Here is a 14,173-nt window from a genome sequence, read left to right on the forward strand (position 1 = left end):
GGGGTGCTCTGTCAGCTCTGCTGTATCAGTCCAGGGGTGCTCTGTGAGCTCTGCTGTATCAGTCCAGGGGTGCTCTGTCAGCTCTGCTGTATCAGTCCAGGGTTGCTCTGTCAGCTCTGCTGTATCAGTCCAGGGGTGCTCTGTCAGCTCTGCTGTATCAGTCCTGGGGTGCTCTCTCAGCTCTGCTGTATCAGTCCAGGGGTGCTCTGTCAGCTCTGCTGTATCAGTCCCGGGTGCTCTGTCAGCTCTGCTGTCTCAGTCCAGGGGTGCTCTGTGATCTCTGCTGTATCAGTCCAGGGGTGCTGTCTCTCTGTCAGCTCTGCTGTATCAGTCCAGAGGTGCTCTGTCAGCTCTGCTGTATCAGTCCAGGGGTGCTCTGTCAGCTCTGCTGTATCAGTCCCGGGGTGCTCTGTCAGTTCTGCTGTACCAGTCCAGGGGTGCTTTGTCAACTCCGCTGTATAAGTCCAGGGGTGCTCTGTCTGCTCTGCTGTATCAGTCCAGGGGTGCTCTGTGAGCTCTGCTGTATCAGTCCAGGGGTGCTCTGTCAGCTCTGCTGTATCAGTCCAGGGTGCTCTGTGAGCTCTGCTGTTTCAGTACAGAGGTGCTCTGTCAACTCTACTGTATCAGTCCAGGGGTGCTCTGTCAGCTCTGCTGTATCAGTCCAGCGGTGCTCTGTCAGCTCTGCTGTATCAGTCCAGGGGTGCTCTGTCAGCTCTGCTGTATCAGTCCAGGGGTGCTCTGTCAGCTCTGCTTTATCAGTCCAGGGGTGCTCTGTGAGCTCTGCTGTATCATTCCAGGGGTGCTCTATCAGCTCTGCTGTATCAGTCCAGGGTTGCTCTGTCAGCTCTGCTGTATCAGTCCAGGGGTGCACTGTCAGCTCTGCTGTATCAGTCCAGGGGTGCACTGTCAGCTCTGCTGTATCAGTCCAGGGGTGCTCTGTCAGCTCTGCTGTATCTGTCCAGGGGTGCTCTGTCAGCTCTGCTGTATCATTCCAGGGGTGCTCTATCAGCTCTGCTGTATCAGTCCAGGGTTGCTCTGTCAGCTCTGCTGTATCAGTCCAGGGGTGCACTGTCAGCTCTGCTGTATCAGTCCAGGGGTGCACTGTCAGCTCTGCTGTATCAGTCCAGGGGTGCTCTGTCAGCTCTGCTGTATCTGTCCAGGGGTGCTCTGTCAGCTCTGCTGTATCAGTCCAGGGGTGCTCTGTCAGCTCTGCTGTATCAGTCCAGGGGTGCTCTGTCAGCTCTGCTGTATCAGTCCAGGGGTGCTCTCTCAGCTCTGCTGTATCAGTCTAGGGGTGCTCTGTCAGCTCTGCTGTATCAGTCCAGGGTGCTCTGTCAGCTCTGCTGTATCAGTCCAGGGGTGCTCTGTGAGCTCTGCTGTATCAGTCCAGGGGTGCTCTGTGAGCTCTGCTGTATCAGTCCAGGGGTGCTCTATCAGCTCTGCTGTATCAGTCCAGGGGTGCACTGTCAGCACTGCTGTATCAGTCCAGGGGTGCACTGTCAGCTCTGCTGTATCAGTCCAGGGGTGCTCTGTCAGCTCTGCTGTATCAGTCCAGGGGTGCTCTGTCAGCTCTGCTGTATCAGTCCAGGGGTGCACTGTCAGCTCTGCTGTATCAGTCCAGGGGTGCTCTGTGAGCTCTGCTGTATCAGTCCAGGGGTGCTCTGTGAGCTCTGCTGTATCAGTCCAGGGGTGCTCTGTCAGCTCTGCTGTATCAGTCCAGGGGTGCTCTGTCAGCTCTGCTGTTTCAGTCCAGAGGTGCTCTGTCAGCTCTGCTGTATCAGTCCAGGGTTGCTCTGTCAGCTCTGCTGTATCAGTCCAGAGGTGCTCTGTCAGCTCTGCTGTATCAGTCAAGGGGTGCTCTGTCAGCTCTGCTGTATCAGACCAGGGGTGCTCTGTCAGCTCTGCTGTATCAGTCCAGGGGTGCTCTGTGAGCTCTGCTGTATCAGTCCAGGGGTGCTCTATCAGCTCTGCTGTATCAGTCCAGGGGTGCACTGTCAGCTCTGCTGTATCAGTCCAGGGGTGCACTGTCAGCTCTGCTGTATCAGTCCAGGGGTGCTCTGTGAGCTCTGCTGTATCAGTCCAGGGTTGCTCTGTCAGCTCTGCTGTATCAGTCCAGGGGTGCACTGTCAGCTCTGCTGTATCAGTCCAGGGGTGCTCTGTGAGCTCTGCTGTATCAGTCCAGGGGTGCTCTGTGAGCTCTGCTGTATCAGTCCAGGGGTGCTCTGTCAGCTCTGCTGTATCAGTCCAGGGGTGCTCTGTCAGCTCTGCTGTATCAGTCCAGGGGTGCTCTGTCAGCTCTGCTGTATCAGTCCAGGGGTGCTCTGTCAGCTCTGCTGTATCAGTCCAGGAGTGCTCTGTCAGCTCTGCTGTATCAGTCCAGGGGTGTTCTGTCAGCTCTGCTGTATCAGTCCAGGGGTGCTCTGTCAGCTCTGCTGTATCAGTCCAGGGGTGCTCTGTGAGCTCTGCTGTATCAGTCCAGGGGTGCTCTGTCAGCTCTGCTGTATCAGTCCAGGGGTGCTCTGTCAGCTCTGCTGTATCAGTCCAGGGGTGCTCTGTCAGCTCTGCTGTATCAGTCCAGGGGTGCTCTCTCAGCTCTGCTGTATCAGTCCAGGGGTGCTCTGTCAGCTCTGCTGTATCAGTCCAGGGTGCTCTGTCAGCTCTGCTGTATCAGTCCAGGGGTGCTCTGTCAGCTCTGCTGTATCAGTCCAGGGGTGCTCTCTCTGTCAGCTCTGCTGTATCAGTCCAGAGGTGCTCTGTCAGCTCTGCTGTATCAGTCCAGGGGTGCTCTGTCAACTCTGCTGTTTCAGTCCAGGGGTGCTCTGTCAGTTCTGCTGTACCAGTCCAGGGGTGCTCTGTCAGCTCTGCTGTATCAGTCCAGGGGTGCTCTGTGAGCTCTGCTGTTTCAGTACAGAGGTGCTCTGTCAACTCTGCTGTATCAGTCCAGGCGTGCTCTGTCAGCTCTGCTGTATCAGTCCAGAGGTGCTCTGTCAGCTCTGCTGTATCAGTCCAGGGGTGCTCTGTCAGCTCTGCTGTATCAGTCCAGGGGTGCTCTGTCAGCTCTGCTTTATCAGTCCAGGGGTGCTCTGTGAGCTCTGCTGTATCAGTCCAGGGGTGCTCTATCAGCTCTGCTGTATCAGTCCAGGGTTGCTCTGTCAGCTCTGCTGTATCAGTCCAAGGGTGCACTGTCAGCTCTGCTGTATCAGTCCAGGGGTGCTCTGTCAGCTCTGCTGTATCAGTCCAGGGGTGCTCTGTCAGCTCTGCTGTATCAGTCCAGGGGTGCTCTGTCAGCTCTGCTGTATCAGTCCTGAGGTGCTCTGTCAGCTCTGCTGTATCAGTCCAGAGGTTCTCTGTCAGCTCTGCTGTATAAGTCCAGAGGTGCTCTGTCAGCTCTGCTGTATCAGCCCAGGGGTGCTCTGTCAGCTCTCCTGTATCAGTCCAGGGGTGCTCTGTCAGTTCTGCTGTACCAGTCCAGGGGTGCTTTGTCAACTCCGCTGTATCAGTCCAGGGGTGCTCTGTCTGCTCTGCTGTATCAGTCCAGGGGTGCTCTGTGAGCTCTGCTGTATCAGTCCAGGGGTGCTCTGTGAGCTCTGCTGTATCAGTCCAGGGGTGCTCTATCAGCTCTGCTGTATCAGTCCAGGGGTGCACTGTCAGCTCTGCTGTATCAGTCCAGGGGTGCACTGTCAGCTCTGCTGTATCAGTCCAGGGGTGCTCTGTCAGCTCTGCTGTATCAGTCCAGGGGTGCTCTGTCAGCTCTGCTGTATCAGTCCAGGGGTGCACTGTCAGCTCTGCTGTATCAGTCCAGGGGTGCTCTGTGAGCTCTGCTGTATCAGTCCAGGGGTGCTCTGTGAGCTCTGCTGTATCAGTCCAGGGGTGCTCTGTCAGCTCTGCTGTATCTGTCCAGGGGTGCTCTGTCAGCTCTGCTGTTTCAGTCCAGAGGTGCTCTGTCAGCTCTGCTGTATCAGTCCAGGGTTGCTCTGTCAGCTCTGCTGTATCAGTCCAGAGGTGCTCTGTAAGCTCTGCTGTATCAGTCAAGCGGTGCTCTGTCAGCTCTGCTGTATCAGACCAGGGGTGCTCTGTCAGCTCTGCTATATCAGTCCAGGGGTGCTCTGTGAGCTCTGCTGTATCAGTCCAGGGTTGCTCTGTCAGCTCTGCTGTATCAGTCCAGGGGTGCACTGTCAGCTCTGCTGTATCAGTCCAGGGGTGCTCTGTGAGCTCTGCTGTATCAGTCCAGGGGTGCTCTGTGAGCTCTGCTGTATCAGTCCAGGGGTGCTCTGTCAGCTCTGCTGTATCAGTCCAGGGGTGCTCTGTCAGCTCTGCTGTATCAGTCCAGGAGTGCTCTGTCAGCTCTGCTGTATCAGTCCAGGGGTGTTCTGTCAGCTCTGCTGTATCAGTCCAGGGGTGCTCTGTCAGCTCTGCTGTATCAGTCCAGGGGTGCTCTGTGAGCTCTGCTGTATCAGTCCAGGGGTGCTCTGTGAGCTCTGCTGTATCAGTCCAGGGGTGCTCTGTCAGCTCTGCTGTATCAGTCCAGGGGTGCTCTGTCAGCTCTGCTGTATCAGTCCAGGGGTGCTCTGTCAGCTCTGCTGTATCAGTCCAGGGGTGCTCTCTCAGCTCTGCTGTATCAGTCCAGGGGTGCTCTGTCAGCTCTGCTGTATCAGTCCAGGGTGCTCTGTCAGCTCTGCTGTATCAGTCCAGGGGTGCTCTGTCAGCTCTGCTGTATCAGTCCAGGGGTGCTCTCTCTGTCAGCTCTGCTGTATCAGTCCAGAGGTGCTCTGTCAGCTCTGCTGTATCAGTCCAGGGGTGCTCTGTCAACTCTGCTGTTTCAGTCCAGGGGTGCTCTGTCAGTTCTGCTGTACCAGTCCAGGGGTGCTCTGTCAGCTCTGCTGTATCAGTCCAGGGGTGCTCTGTGAGCTCTGCTGTTTCAGTACAGAGGTGCTCTGTCAACTCTGCTGTATCAGTCCAGGCGTGCTCTGTCAGCTCTGCTGTATCAGTCCAGAGGTGCTCTGTCAGCTCTGCTGTATCAGTCCAGGGGTGCTCTGTCAGCTCTGCTGTATCAGTCCAGGGGTGCTCTGTCAGCTCTGCTTTATCAGTCCAGGGGTGCTCTGTGAGCTCTGCTGTATCAGTCCAGGGGTGCTCTATCAGCTCTGCTGTATCAGTCCAGGGTTGCTCTGTCAGCTCTGCTGTATCAGTCCAAGGGTGCACTGTCAGCTCTGCTGTATCAGTCCAGGGGTGCTCTGTCAGCTCTGCTGTATCAGTCCAGGGGTGCTCTGTCAGCTCTGCTGTATCAGTCCAGGGGTGCTCTGTCAGCTCTGCTGTATCAGTCCTGAGGTGCTCTGTCAGCTCTGCTGTATCAGTCCAGAGGTTCTCTGTCAGCTCTGCTGTATAAGTCCAGAGGTGCTCTGTCAGCTCTGCTGTATCAGCCCAGGGGTGCTCTGTCAGCTCTCCTGTATCAGTCCAGGGGTGCTCTGTCAGTTCTGCTGTACCAGTCCAGGGGTGCTTTGTCAACTCCGCTGTATCAGTCCAGGGGTGCTCTGTCAGCTCTGCTGTATCAGTCCAGGGGTGCTCTGTGAGCTCTGCTGTATCAGTCCAGGGGTGCTCTGTGAGCTCTGCTGTATCAGTCCAGGGGTGCTCTATCAGCTCTGCTGTATCAGTCCAGGGGTGCACTGTCAGCTCTGCTGTATCAGTCCAGGGGTGCACTGTCAGCTCTGCTGTATCAGTCCAGGGGTGCTCTGTCAGCTCTGCTGTATCAGTCCAGGGGTGCTCTGTCAGCTCTGCTGTATCAGTCCAGGGGTGCACTGTCAGCTCTGCTGTATCAGTCCAGGGGTGCTCTGTGAGCTCTGCTGTATCAGTCCAGGGGTGCTCTGTGAGCTCTGCTGTATCAGTCCAGGGGTGCTCTGTCAGCTCTGCTGTATCTGTCCAGGGGTGCTCTGTCAGCTCTGCTGTTTCAGTCCAGAGGTGCTCTGTCAGCTCTGCTGTATCAGTCCAGGGTTGCTCTGTCAGCTCTGCTGTATCAGTCCAGAGGTGCTCTGTAAGCTCTGCTGTATCAGTCAAGCGGTGCTCTGTCAGCTCTGCTGTATCAGACCAGGGGTGCTCTGTCAGCTCTGCTATATCAGTCCAGGGGTGCTCTGTGAGCTCTGCTGTATCAGTCCAGGGTTGCTCTGTCAGCTCTGCTGTATCAGTCCAGGGGTGCACTGTCAGCTCTGCTGTATCAGTCCAGGGGTGCTCTGTGAGCTCTGCTGTATCAGTCCAGGGGTGCTCTGTCAGCTCTGCTGTATCAGTCCAGGGGTGCTCTGTCAGCTCTGCTGTATCAGTCCAGGGGTGCTCTCTCAGCTCTGCTGTATCAGTCCAGGGGTGCTCTGTCAGCTCTGCTGTATCAGTCCAGGGTGCTCTGTCAGCTCTGCTGTATCAGTCCAGGGGTGCTCTGTCAGCTCTGCTGTATCAGTCCAGGGGTGCTCTCTCTGTCAGCTCTGCTGTATCAGTCCAGAGGTGCTCTGTCAGCTCTGCTGTATCAGTCCAGGGGTGCTCTGTCAACTCTGCTGTTTCAGTCCAGGGGTGCTCTGTCAGTTCTGCTGTACCAGTCCAGGGGTGCTCTGTCAGCTCTGCTGTATCAGTCCAGGGGTGCTCTGTGAGCTCTGCTGTTTCAGTACAGAGGTGCTCTGTCAACTCTGCTGTATCAGTCCAGGCGTGCTCTGTCAGCTCTGCTGTATCAGTCCAGAGGTGCTCTGTCAGCTCTGCTGTATCAGTCCAGGGGTGCTCTGTCAGCTCTGCTGTATCAGTCCAGGGGTGCTCTGTCAGCTCTGCTTTATCAGTCCAGGGGTGCTCTGTGAGCTCTGCTGTATCAGTCCAGGGGTGCTCTATCAGCTCTGCTGTATCAGTCCAGGGTTGCTCTGTCAGCTCTGCTGTATCAGTCCAAGGGTGCACTGTCAGCTCTGCTGTATCAGTCCAGGGGTGCTCTGTCAGCTCTGCTGTATCAGTCCAGGGGTGCTCTGTCAGCTCTGCTGTATCAGTCCAGGGGTGCTCTGTCAGCTCTGCTGTATCAGTCCTGAGGTGCTCTGTCAGCTCTGCTGTATCAGTCCAGAGGTTCTCTGTCAGCTCTGCTGTATAAGTCCAGAGGTGCTCTGTCAGCTCTGCTGTATCAGCCCAGGGGTGCTCTGTCAGCTCTCCTGTATCAGTCCAGGGGTGCTCTGTCAGTTCTGCTGTACCAGTCCAGGGGTGCTTTGTCAACTCCGCTGTATCAGTCCAGGGGTGCTCTGTCTGCTCTGCTGTATCAGTCCAGGGGTGCTCTGTGAGCTCTGCTGTATCAGTCCAGGGGTGCTCTGTGAGCTCTGCTGTATCAGTCCAGGGGTGCTCTATCAGCTCTGCTGTATCAGTCCAGGGGTGCACTGTCAGCTCTGCTGTATCAGTCCAGGGGTGCACTGTCAGCTCTGCTGTATCAGTCCAGGGGTGCTCTGTCAGCTCTGCTGTATCAGTCCAGGGGTGCTCTGTCAGCTCTGCTGTATCAGTCCAGGGGTGCACTGTCAGCTCTGCTGTATCAGTCCAGGGGTGCTCTGTGAGCTCTGCTGTATCAGTCCAGGGGTGCTCTGTGAGCTCTGCTGTATCAGTCCAGGGGTGCTCTGTCAGCTCTGCTGTATCTGTCCAGGGGTGCTCTGTCAGCTCTGCTGTTTCAGTCCAGAGGTGCTCTGTCAGCTCTGCTGTATCAGTCCAGGGTTGCTCTGTCAGCTCTGCTGTATCAGTCCAGAGGTGCTCTGTAAGCTCTGCTGTATCAGTCAAGCGGTGCTCTGTCAGCTCTGCTGTATCAGACCAGGGGTGCTCTGTCAGCTCTGCTATATCAGTCCAGGGGTGCTCTGTGAGCTCTGCTGTATCAGTCCAGGGTTGCTCTGTCAGCTCTGCTGTATCAGTCCAGGGGTGCACTGTCAGCTCTGCTGTATCAGTCCAGGGGTGCTCTGTGAGCTCTGCTGTATCAGTCCAGGGGTGCTCTGTGAGCTCTGCTGTATCAGTCCAGGGGTGCTCTGTCAGCTCTGCTGTATCAGTCCAGGGGTGCTCTGTCAGCTCTGCTGTATCAGTCCAGGAGTGCTCTGTCAGCTCTGCTGTATCAGTCCAGGGGTGTTCTGTCAGCTCTGCTGTATCAGTCCAGGGGTGCTCTGTCAGCTCTGCTGTATCAGTCCAGGGGTGCTCTGTGAGCTCTGCTGTATCAGTCCAGGGGTGCTCTGTGAGCTCTGCTGTATCAGTCCAGGGGTGCTCTGTCAGCTCTGCTGTATCAGTCCAGGGGTGCTCTGTCAGCTCTGCTGTATCAGTCCAGGGGTGCTCTGTCAGCTCTGCTGTATCAGTCCAGGGGTGCTCTCTCAGCTCTGCTGTATCAGTCCAGGGGTGCTCTGTCAGCTCTGCTGTATCAGTCCAGGGTGCTCTGTCAGCTCTGCTGTATCAGTCCAGGGGTGCTCTGTCAGCTCTGCTGTATCAGTCCAGGGGTGCTCTCTCTGTCAGCTCTGCTGTATCAGTCCAGAGGTGCTCTGTCAGCTCTGCTGTATCAGTCCAGGGGTGCTCTGTCAACTCTGCTGTTTCAGTCCAGGGGTGCTCTGTCAGTTCTGCTGTACCAGTCCAGGGGTGCTCTGTCAGCTCTGCTGTATCAGTCCAGGGGTGCTCTGTGAGCTCTGCTGTTTCAGTACAGAGGTGCTCTGTCAACTCTGCTGTATCAGTCCAGGCGTGCTCTGTCAGCTCTGCTGTATCAGTCCAGAGGTGCTCTGTCAGCTCTGCTGTATCAGTCCAGGGGTGCTCTGTCAGCTCTGCTGTATCAGTCCAGGGGTGCTCTGTCAGCTCTGCTTTATCAGTCCAGGGGTGCTCTGTGAGCTCTGCTGTATCAGTCCAGGGGTGCTCTATCAGCTCTGCTGTATCAGTCCAGGGTTGCTCTGTCAGCTCTGCTGTATCAGTCCAAGGGTGCACTGTCAGCTCTGCTGTATCAGTCCAGGGGTGCTCTGTCAGCTCTGCTGTATCAGTCCAGGGGTGCTCTGTCAGCTCTGCTGTATCAGTCCAGGGGTGCTCTGTCAGCTCTGCTGTATCAGTCCTGAGGTGCTCTGTCAGCTCTGCTGTATCAGTCCAGAGGTTCTCTGTCAGCTCTGCTGTATAAGTCCAGAGGTGCTCTGTCAGCTCTGCTGTATCAGCCCAGGGGTGCTCTGTCAGCTCTCCTGTATCAGTCCAGGGGTGCTCTGTCAGTTCTGCTGTACCAGTCCAGGGGTGCTTTGTCAACTCCGCTGTATCAGTCCAGGGGTGCTCTGTCAGCTCTGCTGTATCAGTCCAGGGGTGCTCTGTGAGCTCTGCTGTATCAGTCCAGGGGTGCTCTGTGAGCTCTGCTGTATCAGTCCAGGGGTGCTCTATCAGCTCTGCTGTATCAGTCCAGGGGTGCACTGTCAGCTCTGCTGTATCAGTCCAGGGGTGCACTGTCAGCTCTGCTGTATCAGTCCAGGGGTGCTCTGTCAGCTCTGCTGTATCAGTCCAGGGGTGCTCTGTCAGCTCTGCTGTATCAGTCCAGGGGTGCACTGTCAGCTCTGCTGTATCAGTCCAGGGGTGCTCTGTGAGCTCTGCTGTATCAGTCCAGGGGTGCTCTGTGAGCTCTGCTGTATCAGTCCAGGGGTGCTCTGTCAGCTCTGCTGTATCTGTCCAGGGGTGCTCTGTCAGCTCTGCTGTTTCAGTCCAGAGGTGCTCTGTCAGCTCTGCTGTATCAGTCCAGGGTTGCTCTGTCAGCTCTGCTGTATCAGTCCAGAGGTGCTCTGTAAGCTCTGCTGTATCAGTCAAGCGGTGCTCTGTCAGCTCTGCTGTATCAGACCAGGGGTGCTCTGTCAGCTCTGCTATATCAGTCCAGGGGTGCTCTGTGAGCTCTGCTGTATCAGTCCAGGGTTGCTCTGTCAGCTCTGCTGTATCAGTCCAGGGGTGCACTGTCAGCTCTGCTGTATCAGTCCAGGGGTGCTCTGTGAGCTCTGCTGTATCAGTCCAGGGGTGCTCTGTGAGCTCTGCTGTATCAGTCCAGGGGTGCTCTGTCAGCTCTGCTGTATCAGTCCAGGGGTGCTCTGTCAGCTCTGCTGTATCAGTCCAGGAGTGCTCTGTCAGCTCTGCTGTATCAGTCCAGGGGTGTTCTGTCAGCTCTGCTGTATCAGTCCAGGGGTGCTCTGTCAGCTCTGCTGTATCAGTCCAGGGGTGCTCTGTGAGCTCTGCTGTATCAGTCCAGGGGTGCTCTGTCAGCTCTGCTGTATCAGTCCAGGGTTGCTCTGTCAGCTCTGCTGTATCAGTCCAGGGGTGCTCTGTCAGCTCTGCTGTATCAGTCCAGGGGTGCTCTCTCAGCTCTGCTGTATCAGTCCAGGGGTGCTCTGTCAGCTCTGCTGTATTAGTCCAGGGTGCTCTGTCAGCTCTGCTGTATCAGTCCAGGGGTGCTCTGTCAGCTCTGCTGTATCAGTCCAGGGGTGCTCTCTCTGTCAGCTCTGCTGTATCAGTCCAGAGGTGCTCTGTCAGCTCTGCTGTATCAGTCCAGGGGTGCTCTGTCAACTCTGATGTTTCAGTCCAGGGGTGCTCTGTCATTTCTGCTGTACTAGTCCAGGGGTGCTTTGTCAACTCCGCTGAATCAGTCCAGGGGTGCTCTGTCTGCTCTGCTGTATCAGTCCAGGGGTGCTCTGTGAGCGCTGCTGTGTCAGTCCAGGGGTGCTCTGTCAGCTCTGCTGTATCAGTCCAGGGGTGCTCTGTCAGCTCTGCTGTATCAGTCCAGGGTTGCTCTGTCAGCTCTGCTGTATCAGTCCAGAGGTGCTCTGTCAGCTCTACTGTATCAGTCCAGGGGTGCTCTCTCAGATCTGCTGTATCAGTCCAGGGGTGCTCTGTCAGCTCTGCTGTATCAGTCCAGGGTGCTCTGTCAGCTCTGCTGTATCAGTCCAGGGGTGCTCTGTGAGCTCTGCTGTATCAGTCCAGGGGTGCTCTGTCAGCTCTGCTGTATCAGTCCTGGGGTGCTCTGTCAGCTCTGCTGTATCAGTCCAGAGGTGCTCTGTCAGCTCTGCTGTATCAGTCCTGGGGTGCTCTGTCTGCTCTGCTGTATCAGTCCAGGGGTGCTCTGTCAGCTCTGCTGTATCAGTCCTGAGGTGCTCTGTCAGCTCTGATGTATCAGTCCAGGGGTGCTCTATCAGCTCTGCTGTATCAGTCCAGAGGTTCTCTGTCAGCTCTGCTGTATAAGTCCAGAGGTGCTCTGTCAGCTCTGCTGTATCAGCCCAGGGGTGCTCTGTCACCTCTCCTGTATCAGTCCAGGGGTGCTCTGTCAGTTCTGCTGTACCAGTCCAGGGGTGCTTTGTCAACTCCGCTGTATCAGTCCAGGGGTGCTCTGTCTGCTCTGCTGTATCAGTCCAGGGGTGCTCTGTGAGCGCTGCTGTATCAGTCCAGGGGTGCTCTGTCAGCTCTGCTGTATCAGTCCAGGGGTGCTCTGTGAGCTCTGCTGTATCAGTCCAGGGGTGCTCTGTCAGCTCTGCTGTATCAGTCCAGGGGTGCTCTGTCAGCTCTGCTGTATCAGTCCAGGGGTGCTCTGTCAGCTCTGCTGTATCAGTCCAGGGGTGCTCTGTCAGCTCCGCTGTATCAGTCCAGGGGTGCTCTGTCAGCTCTGCTGTATCAGTCCAGAGGTGCTCTGTCAGCTCTGCTGTATCCGTCCAGGGGTGCTCTGTCAGCTCTGCTGTATCAGTCCAGGGTTGCTCTGTGAGCTCTGCTGTATCAGTCCAGGGGTGCTCAGTCAGCTCTGCTGTATCAGTCCAGGGGTGCTCTCTCCGCTCTGCTGTATCAGTCCAGGTGTGCTCTGTGAGCTCTGCTGTGTCAGTCCAGGGGTGCTCTGTGAGCTCTGCTGTATCAGTCCAGGGGTGCTCTCTCTGTCAGCTCTGCTGTATCAGTCCAGAGGTGCTCTGTCAGCTCTGCTGTATCAGTCCAGGGTTGCTCTGTCAGCTCTGCTGTATCATCCAGGGGTGCTCTGTCAGCTCTGCTGTATCAGTCCAGGGGTGCTCTGTCAGCTCTGCTGTATCAGTCCAGGGGTGCTCTGTCAGCTCTGCTGTATCAGTCCAGGGGTGCTCTGTCAGCTCTACTGTATCAGTCCAGGGGTGCTCTGTCAGTTCTGCTGTACCAGTCCAGGGGTGCTTTGTCCAGAGGTGCTCTGCCAGCTCTGCTGTATCAGTCCAGGGGTGCTCTGTCAGCTCTGCTGTATCAGTCCAGAGGTGCTCTGTCAGCTCTGCTGTATCAGTCCAGGGGTGCTCTGTCAGCTCTGCTGTATCAGTCCAGGGGTGCTCTGTCAGCTCTGCTGTATCAGTCCAGAGGTGCTCTGTCAGCTCTGCTGTATCAGTCCAGGGGTGCTCTGTCAGCTCTGCTGTATCAGTCCAGGGGTGCTCTGTCAGCTCCGCTGTATCAGTCCAGGGGTGCTCTGTCAGCTCCGCTGTATCAGTCCAGGGGTGCTCTGTCAGCTCTGCTGTATCAGTCCAGGGGTGCTTTGTCAGCACTGCTGTATCAGTCCAGGGGTGCTCTGTCAGCTCTACTGTATCAGTCCAGGGGTGCTCTGTCAGTTCTGCTGTACCAGTCCAGGGGTGCTTTGTCAACTCCGCTGTATCAGTCCAGGGGTGCTCTGTCTGCTCTGCTGTATCAGTCCAGTGGTGCTCTGTGAGCTCTGCTGTATCAGTCCAGGGGTGCTCTGTCAGCTCTGCTGTATCAGTCCAGGGGTGCTCTGTGAGCTCTGCTGTTTCAGTCCAGAGGTGCTCTGTCAGCTCTGCTGTATCAGTCCAGGGGTGCTCTGTCAGCTCTGCTGTATCAGTCCAGAGGTGCTCTGTCAGCTCTGCTGTATCAGTCCAGGGGTGCTCTGTCAGCTCTGCTGTATCAGTCCAGGGGTACTCTGTCAGCTCTGCTGTATCAGTCCAGGGGTGCTCTGTGAGCTCTGCTGTATCAGTCCAGGGGTGCTCTATCAGCTCTGCTGTATCAGTCCAGGGGTGCACTGTCAGCTCTGCTGTATCAGTCCAGGGGTGCACTGTCAGCTCTGCTGTATCAGTCCAGGGGTGCTCTGTCAGCTCTGCTGTATCTGTCCAGGGGTGCTCTGTCAGCTCTGCTGTATCAGTCCAGGGGTGCACTGTCAGCTCTGCTGTATCAGTCCAGGGGTGCTCTGTGAGCTCTGCTGTATCAGTCCAGGGGTGCTCTGTGAGCTCTGCTGTATCAGTTTAGGGGTGCTCTGTGAGCTCTGCTGTATCAGTCCAGGGGTGCTCTGTGAGCTCTGCTGTTTCAGTCCAGAGGTTCTCTGTCAGCTCTGCTGTATCAGTCCAGGGGTGCTCTGTCAGCTCTGCTGTATCAGTCCAGAGGTGCTCTGTCAGCTCTGCTGTATCAGTCCAGGGGTGCTCTGTCAGCTCTGCTGTATCAGTCCAGGGGTGCTCTGTGTGCTCTGCTGTATCAGTCCAGGGGTGCTCTATCAGCTCTGCTGTATCAGTCCAGGGGTGCACTGTCAGCTCTGCTGTATCAGTCCAAGGGTGCACTGTCAGCTCTGCTGTATCAGTCCAGGGGTGCTCTGTGAGCTCTGCTGTATCAGTCCAGGGTTGCTCTGTCAGCTCTGCTGTATCAGTCCAGGGGTGCACTGTCAGCTCTGCTGTATCAGTCCAGGGGTGCTCTGTGAGCTCTGCTGTATCAGTCCAGGGGTGCTCTGTCAGCTCTGCTGTATCAGTCCAGGGGTGCTCTGTCAGCTCTGCTGTATCAGTCCAGGGGTGCACTGTCAGCTCTGCTGTATCAGTCCAGGGGTGCTCTGTGAGCTCTGCTGTATCAGTCCAGGGGTGCTCTGTGAGCTCTGCTGTATCAGTCCAGGGGTGCTCTGTCAGCTCTGCTGTATCAGTCCAGGGGTGCTCTGTCAGCTCTGCTGTTTCAGACCAGAGGTGCTCTGCCAGCTCTGCTGTATCAGTCCAGGGGTGCTCTGTCAGCTCTGCTGTATCAGTCCAGAGGTGCTCTGTCAGCTCTGCTGTATCAGTCCAGGGGTGCTCTGTCAGCTCTGCTGTATCAGTCCAGGGGTGCTCTGTCAGCTCTGCTGTATCAGTCCAGAGGTGCTCTGTCAGCTCTGCTGTATCAGTCAAGGGGTGCTCTGTCAGCTCCGCTGTATCAGTCCAGGGGTGCTCTGTCAGCTCCGCTGTATCAGTCCAGGGGTGCTCTGTCA

This window comes from Pseudophryne corroboree, chromosome 5 (assembly GCF_028390025.1).
Source record: "Pseudophryne corroboree isolate aPseCor3 chromosome 5, aPseCor3.hap2, whole genome shotgun sequence".
NCBI lineage: Eukaryota > Metazoa > Chordata > Amphibia > Anura > Myobatrachidae > Pseudophryne > Pseudophryne corroboree.